Below are 14,059 nucleotides of genomic sequence, written 5' to 3'. Positions count from 1 at the left end.
CATACCCCCCCCCCTTATAGACTGTACGCGGCACCTCCTGAGCACCATGCATCGAGGCGATGCTCTGGCGCACCCATTAATTGCTTCAGCACCAGCGCTGCTATCGCCTACTCTTCCCTCTGCCCGTGTCCCCCCTAAACCGCATGGTGTAGCGAGTTTTCCTACAGATTATACGCTGCACCGCCCTGAGCACCATGAAGCGTGGCATTGCGCCTGAGCACTGATTAATTGCTTGAGCACCGGCGCAGTCTATTGCCTATGCTTCCTTCTGCCGTTGTCCTCCTTAGTCACATGGTCCAACGACTGGGTGCTCCATCTACCCCTGATCCCTATGAATCCTGTGGGCGCTGTGCAGTAATGCTCTACGAGGGAGCCAACTGAGTTTCTGCCGGCCCTGCTACACTAGGTCTGATCCCCCACCAAGAAACAGGCCCTTTGTACCCCGTACCTCCCTTTTTACCCTGCACCCTTTATTGCCAACACATATCCCCGCTGGAGAAGTTGGGCACTGTCACATATGATGGCCACTTGTCTCTCTCCCCTTAGAGCGCACTTGATACTTCAGGCGGCCACTGTGCCACGGCTCACCGCAACCACCATGGTCGCCGACATGGGGTCATTCATTGGAGGCTTCAACAATCCATTTGCTAGTGTCCTTAGACTATATCTGCCCACTCACATGAACCTTCTTTTCTGGGTTCACCCCATGAGAACTGATAACCCAGGACTTCACCATCCATGTGAACTGACCCTCCAGGGTGAATTGGTTCTCTTTCACATACTCTTTCTAATAAACCAGTTTTATAAACAAACTGCCCTACAAACTGAGGCCCTTCTGAGTGCTCTTGGTCTTGCAGGCACACTAATTTCTTCTTCAACCATTCTCTTTTCTTAACTTTAACGCCACCACCTTTTCTGTTAGGTTGGATCAGCATATGTACCTTTTGGCTAATAGGCCAGGACAGATGCGACAAATTCTTTAACCTCTGTGGATGAGTCACGCATCCCTTAGTCACATTTCATGTGGATCTAGTAGTTTCACTACGTCCAGTGTCTTGACTATAGTGATTACCTGCGGTGTTGTGGTTCAAACATGTTACATCAAACAATTCTTGTTCTTTGTAAATAGTGCACAATGTTGTTTTTTTGTCTTATCACAGGTTTCAACGGTAAACCTACTGAACTACAGGACCACTGGTTCAGAACATTACACCGTTGTTACTTTGCACCCTTTTTTGTGCATGCGATTCACCTGTTGCAGTAGCTGTATGTCGATCTAGATGAAGGCCACGATACTATAACAGGCCCTAAGGTCGAAACATGTTGATCATACACTAATACAGATGTCTCTAATGACGGCAGCTGTATTTTGAGCTATTTGTTTTTAATCCTGTCACAAGGTAGCTGATTGAAGTTTGCCACATAGCTAACCTAGAAGCCAGTTTTAATAACTTTCACCTTAGCATTGCACTTCACACTGAGCACACCACGCTCACATAGGGTTTTAGACTAACCCTCCCTCCCACCATAAAACATCCCTGTGCTCCTCCCTCACAGTGAGGGGGTTGTAGCCCATGTGGAGACCAGGTTATTTACGCGAGGAGGCACCCCTATGATGAAGCATGACACCTCTGGTGTGTGAGGGGAACCGTCCTTAAAAGGGATCCCCCTCAAGCACATGTTGATGTAATCCACTTGCACTTCAGCCTTCTACTCTGGACCCCTGGACTCTTTTTGTGTTAGACTTAGCAGCCCAACATGGTGAAGCAGACCATCATCTTCACCTGAGATCAGCATTTTGCCAGTAGTCACATGGGGCCGGGTGCGGAAAGTTTCATTCACACAGGATGACTCCACTGTACCTGATATCCCGTGGTCAAAAGCTGGCTACGGATATTTAGGAGAACAGCACAGCCTTTGAGGTTTGCAAATAAGACACCTCTAAGATTTGTTTCTGCATGCCAGCCATGCTGAAGTTTGCTGCTTACACTGAAACAGTTTGCCATGATGATAGATAGACTGTCGTCATAGATTACAGAAAACCAATGTCAGGAGGAGCTTCAAATCAGTAGAGCTCAGCTAACTGACGTGCATTGCTATGAGATATACAAATGCAGACGTGATCTAGTTTTAATCAACTATATTCTTTTAGAAGTGTTCACCTTTGTGCAGACTACATAAAAACAGTATTTTGCAAACAGTGACTAAAAGAAAGGTTGCTTGGTTTTATTGTCTGATGGTTAAGGAATAACTAAAAACAGGATTCCTTATCTAGGTGACGTATGTACATTTAGACACTGAAGAAAATGATTGAAAGGAGAAATCACTTTTGTCATGTTTGCGACGGCACAGACTCTCTGGTGTGGTGTATTACTCCTAAAAGATGATAGGCATGCCCTACAACAGCTGTTACACTGTTCAAGCCTCTCTAAGCACTCCTCAGTTTGTTTCCATTGTAGCAAAGTTGTACCGCCCCATTCCATACATCTAATGCACCTACATACTGGCCCATCAGCTGTTTTTAGTGGATCACTTATATTCTTGACAAGCGTTTGTCTTCTTGTGGCTAGATCACATAAAGTACCTGGGTGTTGAATATTTGTAGGAAGGTACAAATTTCCACCAAGTACCATATATGCAAGTGTGGTAAATTTGATTCTATTTGTTTTTGCAGTATTTAGTGGTGTTCATCTACAGCAAAAGACGTGGGGGGGGGGGCATTCAGGAAGAAAAACATAATAGTATAAGCAGAGATTCACATAGCTGCCTGAGTTTACTTTTAGGTTTTAGTTTTAGCCACAAACATGGCTAGTATATCAGGCCAGGAACCCTGTGCTAGGAGTAGGTTTCTAGTCATACTACTGTGTGCCGAGTTTTACATAGAACAGAACTCCACACGGGCGAATTGAGCTTTCTGCGCAAAAGCCATTTTTTTCGCTATGGGGAATTTTTTTTCCCCATTGAGAAAGCTTTTCACTACTCCTCCAGCAAATCTTGGGTGATATATTCCCCTTCCCAACTTTGTAGAAGAGTTACATGTTTGTGCACATTCCCAAATGTACAAGGCAAATCACGCCTTAGATTGTCAACTTTCCACCTTTTGAGTAAGATTTACTAATATGGATTTGTCTACACTTTTGGAGAAAAATAAACTATTAAAAGCATTTTTTCCAGTCAGGAATCCCTTTGTGACTTCCTAGCAGTTGTAAAAAGAGTATTTTTCGCTGTAAACTTACTTATGACCAAAATTACCTGTCATTGAGCCCAAAAATAGCATGTCTATGAATAAAATAGGACATTTCTATTTTTTTGTCGTAGGCAGGACAGATTGTAACTAAAGCAGAACAAGAAAATGAAAATATGTTTTTTGGCGGACGTCATGAATCTTTTGATGACTCGGCTGGCTGCATGAATTAGTGGGCTTTCCCACCTTTGCCTAAGTTGGAAATTATAAATGTTGATTCTCACTGGCACTGCTGAAAAAAGAAATAGAGTAAAGCAACTCTCTCTTACCACATGTAATGGTGTAGAATAGCACCTTGATGCCTATTAGCACCACTCGAGCAGTTTATGTATTCCAATCTTCACGCCATTTTATCATTCTTTGAAATGATCAACTGCTGTGTTTTCCCCGAGCTGAATGTTGCACGCCTTTGGGAGGTCATTAAGTACCTTAGACTTAGAATGCTTTTGAGGAAGATGGCTGCCTAGAGGCCTTGATTCTCTTCAGAGCATTCGACCAAGATGCATACATTGTTTTGGAAAAAAAACGCATATCCACTTGGTTAAAGGAATAAATAAATATTCATCGGGCGAAGGAGGACGGGAATAAAAATAGCTACAGGAGCACATGCACCAACCCTCTGCAAAACACGTGCAGGAACTAAAGATCTGCTATTTCGTAGGAAGGCTGTTAAATTGGCAGTTCTTTTCGTGAGTCATTAGATGTACTACAGGCCAGGAAAAGAAACGGATTCTACAGAGTACATAAATAGGCATAATGCCCCACTGTGTAAGCAGAGAATGCTGTTCAAGGAAGCTAAATGAGGCCTCAATTAAAATTACACCAGGGGATTAGGAGCTGTGTTGAAGTACGATTTCCTGTGTTTCAGAATTCACCAGGTGTGAGAAATACCATCAAGCATGTACTAAAATCTGAATGTCCCAGTATTCACACACCTTTTTCCTCAATTTAATTTTTGTCAGGTTTGACAAGTCTGCTGTCCTAATAATCTAATGAATATGTGTCTGAAAGGGTGATACCTTTAGTAAAATGGCCTCCTGAGTCCAACAAAGAAGTAACTATGGGATGGATATAACAAATGTCTTCAAATTAGGTTTTTACTTCCATACCAGTGCAGAGCCAGATGGCGGAAATAATTTTTATTTTAAGAAGGGCAAAATGGCCCACGTGAATGCATGATGCTATGAGTATTAGACAATTTTGGAAGCACCAGTAAATGACTGTTTGTTGAAATGATGGATTGTATGAATTAAGGTTATCACTGACGCTGCAGATGGAATGTTATGCTGACCAACCTATCTAACACGTCACCAATAAATTGCTATTTCTGTTGCTATCTCTGGTTGAGGGAGAAATTGATGTGTTGCAAATCAGAAGGAGCCTTTTGGTAGGCACTTTATTCAAACCTTGCTTTATCGAAGCAGTCATACGGATATCAGTAAATATGCCTAATAATGTACTTCCAGTAGAAAAAAACTATCTGGTCAACTTGAGGGCGAAAGGAAGGCATCAGTACTTATAATGCTAATGAAAATGAAGAATTCAAAATTTTGATGAACTTTCTTGTTGGGCTGTATTACTACATTTCTTGGAGATCCACCAACAATTTGAAACCATCCAGTTGTGTTACTTACAGAATCAGGGATAGTGGTGTCATGTGGAAAACATCACAAATACAAACTGGTTGCGGGAGGCTGTCTGTGTTGCAAGAAGAGCAGGCCAGGCATCGTGGACAGGCATTCTGGAGCTTTGCGTTGGTGTTCCCCTCTAGCGGTTGATGCTGTACCACGAAGATGCGGCTCCTGGAGCTTTGCTTTGAATGATTGTGCAAGTGACGCGGTCTCTGTGTAAACGGGCCCCATCAGTGTTGGGAAGAGCCCAAAAGCTTGAAGACAGCTCCATGAGCAACACCAACTGTCCAGAACTTGTGGGGCACCACTTGGATGTTACAGACTCACTGCAGCTGGGTCCAGGGCTGGTGCAGGATGTTGGGGAGCCTTTTGTGTCCCTGAGGGTCAGATAAGGAGGCCAGCAGGCTAGCCCATGGAGTCACTCTGGTGTCCTGGATTCAAGAGTGAAGCTGCAGGTCCAGTTCTGTTCTCACCCAGGCAAGAGGGCAGTAGGCAGCAGATACACTTTCCTTCAGATTAGCAGTCCAACAGAGTGACAGTCCTTCCAGCAGCACAGCAGTCCTTCTTCCTGGAAGAGTAGCCACAGGTCCAGAAGTGTACTGCAGTGTTAGGGTCTGAGGTCCAGTATCTATTCCCAGTTGTGCCTTTGAAGTGGGGAGAATATTCTAGAGGCATGTCTTTGAAGTGCACAGGTGCCCTGCGTTCCTGACCCTGGCTCCAGGCTAACTACAGAGGGTTTGCAACCCTTTGTGTGGAGACAAGACAAAGCCCAATCAAGTGTAAATGGGTTGGGCACAGGTCCTCCCTTCCATTCTGCCAGTGATGGCCCATCTAGTCACACCTAAGCTCACCACTGTGTGTGGCTGTCTCGGAGGAATACACAAAGCCATAAGGCCAACTACACCCAGTCATGTGATCCAGAGACAGGCTGAGGTCACCAAATGTCAAAGGCAAGAAAGTGACAACTTTCTAAAAGTACATAAAGAAGAAGTGGTGGAAGGTGGTTTATTAGTAGGTGTAGGTAGGTACCTACCACTAGTATTAAGGCCACCATCACAATATAATGTTCAGTCAAAGTCTCTATAAATTATTCCCTTGCTCAACCCATGTTTGCTGGCTGCGAGCAGGCAGTTTAACTTAGAAGACAGGTGTTTAAAGCATTTAAAAACACCAAAACATCAAATAAGTAAGACACCAATCACAATAAAAGTCCAACAACAATTTATACAAATATGAAATATTTCAATAATTGAAATGACACCAAAATGACCAAAATCCAATGTAGGGAATAGAAGATGTGAATTTTTAAAGAATAAACACTTTCTAGTGCTTAATTCAAAGGCGCCAACTTGGGACATCTGTTCGCGCTAGACCAGGACAAAGTTAAAGTTTCAGGCCGACTGTAATGGAGTGCGGGTCAGATACAATGAGCAGTAGGGCCCAGTCAAGATTTATTTTCTGACGTGATCACTTTTATGGAGCTTTTTCTCTGGACGTTGTGTGGGTCTTCTGGGCAGGCCAGGATTGGGTTCAATGACAGCGGCTTGCTTCAGCAGGATGTCTCAGTCGATTCCTGGAAGTCTCGTCAACGACGAACAGCTCCGGAGCTTTAGGGGGGCAAACCGGGTCACGGTTCGACATCGCCGGCTTGACTCTTGATGATGGGTCAGTCCACTTATTGAGCTTTTTGATCAAAATGTTCCAAATGATCTCAAACTTCTGGAGATGCCTCCAGATGGTCCTTTTGGGTTCTAAATGGGTCCACAACATCAGCCTTGGTTCCAGAAGCTATGAGCTGCTCCTTGGAGAGTTGGGACTACAGTTCCCACAATACACCTGGCTAAATCCTTTAAAGTCCAGCTGAAGGTGGTCAGCTGGTTTCTTCTTGGTGGAGATGATGCAGGTGGAGCTCTTTTAACCTGTTGCTTTCAGGGAGTCCACTCCTTAAACGTTTAGCGGGAAGGCAACGTTCTTTTTTTGCTGTAGTTCTAAAGTGTGCAGCAGTTGTAGTCATTCAGAGTGTAATCCTCTTGGTGCAGGCCAGGCGTTTCAGCAGGATAGTCCCTCTTCTTTTTGTTTCTTCACGCAGGGATCTGATCCGCCGGGCAGCTCTCCCATATTTATCTAGGCGTTGGGGGTGGCAACCAGGGTGGCACCCCTGACAAATGAGGTTCAGGGTGCCACCCTCAATGCTGACCACTTCCACTAAAGTATGGCACATTCTTGTCCCAGAAAGCACTGCTCTTTAAAAACCAAAATGGAGAAAATCTCTCCTGGAGATTAAGGCCTGGCTAACCCAACCTACAGGGGTGTGGCTAACTTTCCCTAACACTCCCCTTACAGCCCCTCTGCTAATTCAATTACAGGGGCTCCTATCTGGCTAGAGGTGCAGGAAGTGGGAGTGGGTCTGGATCCTGTCCTGAGTGCTATTCCCTCTTTGAAGACTATTTTGGCTACCCTTCCTGCATTTTATCCTGCAGCTTGCAGATCTCCTCCCACCAGATGTCTCTATATTTCCTTTTGGGACACTTCAGACCTCATCAAAGCTGCTTGACTCAGCCTGTCACATGCTGGCCAATCAGGAGAGGCTTCTCTAGAGCTGGATTTAGGCACAACAGAAATGCAAGTTCAAAAACCTATTTTCTGACATACTTATAATAATTCTAACCCTGGCAAATTGTTGGATTTATTCTAACTATTATTGAAAAACGTTTAAGTATCATTTTATCTCACTCCTGTCAATAGTTTGACTTTATTAAAGTATAATTAGGCTCTCCTGTTTTCAGTTTCTATTTTTTGTAAATTTTGGTGTTTTTTTCAATGTTTTCAAGTGATTTTAATACCTTAAAAAAACTGTGGTTATCAGTGGTTACCCATTTTTGCGCCATTAAAAACAATAGAAACAGTGTTTTTCCCGAATTTTGGTACGGTTTGCTTTTATTATTGCTTGCTTTCTGCACTGAAAGTGCATGGTATATAGACAGTGTACATACAGTATATTTGAGGTCCAAATAAATTTTTACAAATCAAACTTATTGTAGTACACCATAAATACTTCTTTAGTGAGTCTTTGGTCATGCACACTCGCTCTTTCCTTCCCATGTAAACTTTTATTTGTGAAAAGGCCCTCTCAACATTGGCACTTGAGTCAGGCAACCCCAAAACAGCCAGTAGACAATTTGCTAACTCTGGCCACTGACATAGCTTTCCATGCCAATGCTGATGTACCTGAGGATTGCGATTCTCTGGGACAGGTTCTGCAACAAATGCTTAGAACTGGGTGCATATGCCCTAGGAGTTATTGAAGCAAAAATGAAGCAGTACTTTTGAAAGTCCGGATAAAAATCCCCTTTACGGAAGAGATCTAGAACTTGTGCAGAGTATCACAGTGAGGCTTCAATGACTTCAAATGCCATGGCTGATGAAGGGACATTTCTATGCATCTTTGCAAGCCATTTCTCATACATTGTAAAATAAAATGTACTGAAATGCTCCTCAACATTTCTTTGCTTATCAAGTGGCACGTACTCAAGCAAGGAACATGTTGCAGTGTCAAAGTCCCTAAAAGTGTCGCTCAGCCTACTCTCAAGGAGATGTTTCACATCTACACCAATTGTACTGAACACTTGGTAGACAAGAGTGTTTTTAGACTCTACTTATTTTAATATGTCCACTACAGCAGTCATGTTTTCCTGTAAAAATCTAAGGGTCATATTCTCAAGGAGTTATCGCCGAGTTATCGGCACTTCATCGCAGCCAAAGTCGCGATAAAGTTATCGCCCCATTCACAAGCTGGTGCTAACAGCCGATATCACCAGTTTTCCGGCGATAGCATCCTCAAAAAACATCGCCACGGATGACCCCTGCAACTATCGCTAATGAGATGCAGAGTATGCGTTCCCATGCAAAAAGCCGTGACAACACCACTCCACAACATTCTCAATGACCAGCCACATTGGCGATAAGATCACAAAACATGCGATAAGGCGTATTAGCAGCAGGAAATTAACACCTACTCTGACCTGGTGCACAGCGGACAACCAACATCCCTCTGCAGACAAAGCTGGCCTCTGGGACCTGCCAACCAACAACCACCAGAGTCCGAGGAGTCTCACAGCCAGCCACATCCAAGCCTCCCCCAACTGTCTTGGATGCCATCATCAGCTTGGTACCACACTACCTATCCTTCCACCACACTGCGCAGGAACAGCTGTAGACCAAGCAAGGCGTCAAAGCCATAGCTGGATTCCCTCACGTGTCAGGGGCAATTGAATGCACACATGTCCTACTTGTGGCCCCTAGTTACACTGCACACAATATCCGCAACCGAACGAACACGCATACCATCACTGTGCAGGCAATAGTGGACCACCTGGGAATCTCCACCAACCTCGACGCCAACCACCCATTCCGAGTGATGGAGTCCTATATCTTCCGACAGCCCAACATCACCTGGCGCCTCCTGGTTGGCACCTATGTAAATGCCCTGCTCGTTGGCAAGTACCAAATGAACACACCACGCACCTCAACTCCACAACCATGCAACCCACAACACTGGGAATGCACACGTCACAAACTCACATACAACATGCCCACCCACCAGACATGACAGCACAACTCACTCTGGCAACCTGGGCCAGCCATGCACATAAGCCATCAACTGCATGGCACCTCAGCCACACGATAGCAGATTGTGGGAAGAGGTGGGGACCAGGCATGTGCGAAGGAGGGAACTGACCGATGAATGACAATGTACACAATGCCAAGTGTGGTATCAAAGCGATGGCCAGACTGCAGCATGCAGACCACACACATATTCATGTCGACATACACCACTGGTGTATGGAGTGCAGTGGACAGTGGATGCAACCATGTCACCCTAGCAAGTGGGGAAGATCCCGGAAATCGAGCTTGTTATGTCCCCCCCTGTAAGCGTGAGCGGAGTGGGAGTGCGTATGCCGGGCACACATAGGGGTGTGAATAAAAAGCACGTAGGTCTGGGCGTGGTCCTCTTCCGGAATGCCCAACAACTCTGCCAGGGCGGCGCCTCTCACCCCTCCACGAGGTCGACGCCGTGAGCGGTGTTTACTGCATTCCTGTGTGCCTGCTGCACCCCAGGCCGCAGGGCCCCGTACCAGTCCTACCAGGCCTGGCTCACCCAGGCCTCAACGCACACCTGCCGACACCGGTGTGTGTCGATGAGGGCCCACCACGTGCCAGTGCAAGCTCCAAGCCAGAGTGCCATGAAACTGGCAGCCTCCTCAGACCATCACGGCCTCTGCGACACCGGCCCGCTGTAATCCCTTCTCGTTGAGGTACTCCACCTGCATGCACAGCGGAAAAGTAGGTCACACATTTGGAACTGAGTCCTGATTACACTATGGCAGAGAACATCAACTATGGCAGATTTTATCTCACTATACTCCCATCAATGTGGTGCCACCAAGTCTGTGCATAGCAGTCCATCCACAGGTGTCCGTGGGCCCACGCGGACTACTGCCCTCGGGCCACGCTGCGTTTGAGTCGTTTGCACATGTGGGACTGAGTCTGGATTTGTCAATGGCAGAGTACATATCATTGCACGCAAGGAGAGGTGTAAGAGGATGACGTGTTTCAGTCCGGAGGCTAAAAGGATCATCGTTATGGAGGTGATCGAACACTTCCGACAACTGTCCTGGTGTCACTAACTCTGTGCATCGCAAGACAACGACACGTGGCTGTGGGCCCTTGCTTACCGCTGCCTCCGGCCTACGCTGCGGGCAAGTAGGTCACATATTTGGAACTGAGTCTTGATCATACATTTTTCGAGTACGCACATTAATGCAGAGTTTACATCACTGTACTCCCTTCGATGTTGTGACACCAAGTATGTGTCTGGCATCCCAACCACACATGTCTGTGGGACCTTGATGACTATGCCGTCGGCCTACACTGCGGTCCAGCAGGCCTCACGCCAATCCAATCCAGTCCGTACCAGGCAGGACACGTCATCGTTGCTGACTGAACACCCGCTCGACTCTGGTACTTTTGCTTCCGTCAACCACAAGTCACCCCCAAATATCATGTCAACATTGTGTGTTAGAGTTCCAGGAGGAGCTCGCTGAACCGCGCCTGGCCCGCGCTGACTGCAGCCTCAGGCCTCCACTTCGGTCGAGCGGGTCACACTATTCAAATTCAGTCTTGATTTATTTATGGCTGACTTGATGTCATTGTACAGGCCTCAACGCAGACTGCATACCCTTCCAGCCCCAGTGACACTAAGTCTGTTCCCCGAGACCCATGGACACTTTTTGGTTGAACTTTGGTGGCGACTTAGTCCATGGACTTGAGGTTGTCATCACCATCATGTCAGTGAAACTGACATTGTGGCTAAAACGATGCCGTGGCATTCCACTCCTCCATTTGCTGCTTCCAGACAGCTTCCACCCTCTGCATCATGCCCTGGAGGACACCTTCCACTGTCTCCCGCAACCCTCTGCCACATACACCTCAGACATTGATGAGAACCCGCTCAGCTCGCGTGGCCCATCTGACTGCACCGCAAGTCACCGTCCCGTGGCGGGGTGCCTGTGCCAGCCGCAGTGCATCCGGGGCCACTAACTCTGTGCTGGTCAGGTCTGGGACCCCTTCTTCTGAGATGTTGGATGGCCTCTGAGGCGATGGCCTTGGGGTCATCAACGCCATGTGTCTGTGACCCTGCGCTGTCTGCTGCCTCCGGCCATCAAATCGAGTCCTGACCGGGCCAGACGTCGCATCACCGCAGGAGGAACACGCCACCACCGCCAGGGCCAACTCCAACCGCCAACTGCCAGTGTCGACACGGTCATACTGGCAGACTGATGGAGTTGCCCGTATCTGTCGTGGATGCCATCTTCTGCCTGATCCCCTGCTCAGCACTCCAGGTGCCACTAGCTCTGTGCACCATGAATCATCGTCCATTACTGTTTTGGTTATGTGCTGTGGAGAGCTCACGCAGCAATGTCACCTCAGGCAGTGTGGGAGACCTGGGACGGCGATGAGGAAGATGATGCAGGTGTGACACCCCCCCACTGCAGCTGCATCTGGAATGTCAAGAAGGGACACAATCCTAGACATTTTCTTCACATGAGCACACTCAGCTCTGGGGCCCAACCACAGCGCACTGAAACTCTCGAACACTTCTGTTTGTATGTTGGTTGACCTCTGTACTTGTTCCGGCTCCCCCCATGTTGCTCAGCAGTTGACTCTGTTCTGCAGGTGTTTTCTGTTTCCATTGCACTGGTGTGCACTGTTCAAGTTGTTGCCAGCACCACGCACTCTGTGCGGGCTGCCTTATACTGACCCCACACACATCCAGCACCGGCGTCACTGTACATGTGGCCCTGCCAATAAAGGGTCCGGGCGCACGTGCCCCTAGCCATTTCAACATGATATCTGCGTGTGTCCCTGTCATCTTGTTGTATGCATGAGGGCCCTGGGCCCTAGGACATTACATTGTGCTGTGTACAGCAGATGCAAACATGTCACCGCAGGCAGCGGGTTTGAGCTTGGAAATGTAGCTTTGTCGTCACCCACATAATTCGTAAGGGCAGTGGACTGTGCCGTCGTACGGAGAGCCAACGTGGGTGTGTGACTGATATTTGCGTGCCCCTGGGCGTGGTTCTGTACTGGGAATGTGCGTCTGCATGTGTCTCTATGGCAGTGTGGGTCTCCTTTGTGGGGTGTAGGTGGTCCCTGAGGGTAATAGACACCCACTTATGTGATCTAGTTCACCTTCCATGGGTTCAGAACACACCCGCACCTGTTGGGCCACCTCCTTTTGGCGTTCTGACACCTGGCATTGGGGTGCCATGTGCGGTAAGTGAAGTGTTGTGAGCCTGCCATACTTGCGGGTGCTTTATGCTGTGTGGTCTGTTGCAGGGGCTGGGTTCTCCTCTAAGTAGCTTGGCTGGCCTGGTTCTGGTGGTGGGTTGCGTGGGATGTCCATGGGCACGTCTTGCCAGTGCCTCTTGGCCTCCTCGATTGGCCTCCTCGACACTCCGACTGCATTCAAGGTAGTCTGATTGTGGGTCAGTTGCTGGTTGTGTTCTGTCACCTCCGTGACGCTGGTCTTGTTTTCCTGCGGACTGCAGCCCGTCTTCCTCTCCCTTTTCCCTTTGGCCTTCCCCGACCCCGTTGTTCCTTGCTGGTGGTCTGTGGGGCTTGTGGGGTTGACGTTGGCCTCTGCGCTCAGTCAGGGTGCATCCATGTTGCTACGCACTTTGGCTTCTTTCTGGTGTGTTGTTTTTGTTGCTTTTATAGTGCATTTTCTCACCAGACGCGTGGGATTTGCAGGCCTGCCGCTGGTTTTCGCTGCTTTTTGTATCGCGATTGGCCTCATCGCAGCTTTTTTGGCATTCGTGTTTCGCATTTTGGCAGCGTGGTTTTGATTTTAACGCAGTCAGTTGCCGCGTTATCTGGTGACTATCGCATTGTACCTCCATGTTGACACGTGGTTGACACGGCGTAAATATACCGTGATGGACTGCGATGTTGAGGGTTGCGTTAAGTAACTTTTGCGATGGTTATCACACGCTCTTGAGAATATCTCCCTAAGAATGCAGTAGAGTGTCCTTTTTTCACATCACCATCAATATGCGACCAAAGATCCTCACATTTTTTGCCTTTGGCATCATCACTCAGCAAAGATTGTGTAAACTGTTGGCATATGGATAATGTAGCATTCATGGCTTCTAGGACTGAGAACCACCAGCTAAATGACACAGTTGGGACAACTCCTTCATTGAGGCTACACAAAGCACAAAGTGAGAAATATTTGTTTTTTAGTTCCCGGGCATAGCAAAACAGTGCATCAGAATGGACTGAAAAGTCAGTAGCATTCCTCATTAACTCTGAAGATTGTAAAGATGCTTTCAGTATTCCATCTAGCAAGTGGCAAGGATCTTTTACAGGGAAGCACTTTAGCTCAGGTATCGATTTTGCAGGTCATCACACAACGTTTTCACATGTGTAGCTGAATAACTGCAAATACAATCAATATCACTCCAATCTTTGTTGAACTTGGTAAGAACTTTTTGCAGGAGCATTCCAAGTGACACTACGTTCCATGTTTTCCAAAAGTCTGGTGTCATGTTTTCACCACTTTCCCAGATGCTTGGTGACAGCACTCCTTTCACATATAGTTGTCACTACACCTTGCATTGAA

The sequence above is a fragment of the Triturus cristatus genome, chromosome 1_2 (genome assembly GCF_964204655.1).
Source record: "Triturus cristatus chromosome 1_2, aTriCri1.1, whole genome shotgun sequence".
Taxonomy (NCBI): domain Eukaryota; kingdom Metazoa; phylum Chordata; class Amphibia; order Caudata; family Salamandridae; genus Triturus; species Triturus cristatus.
This window is presented reverse-complemented; position numbering follows the sequence as displayed.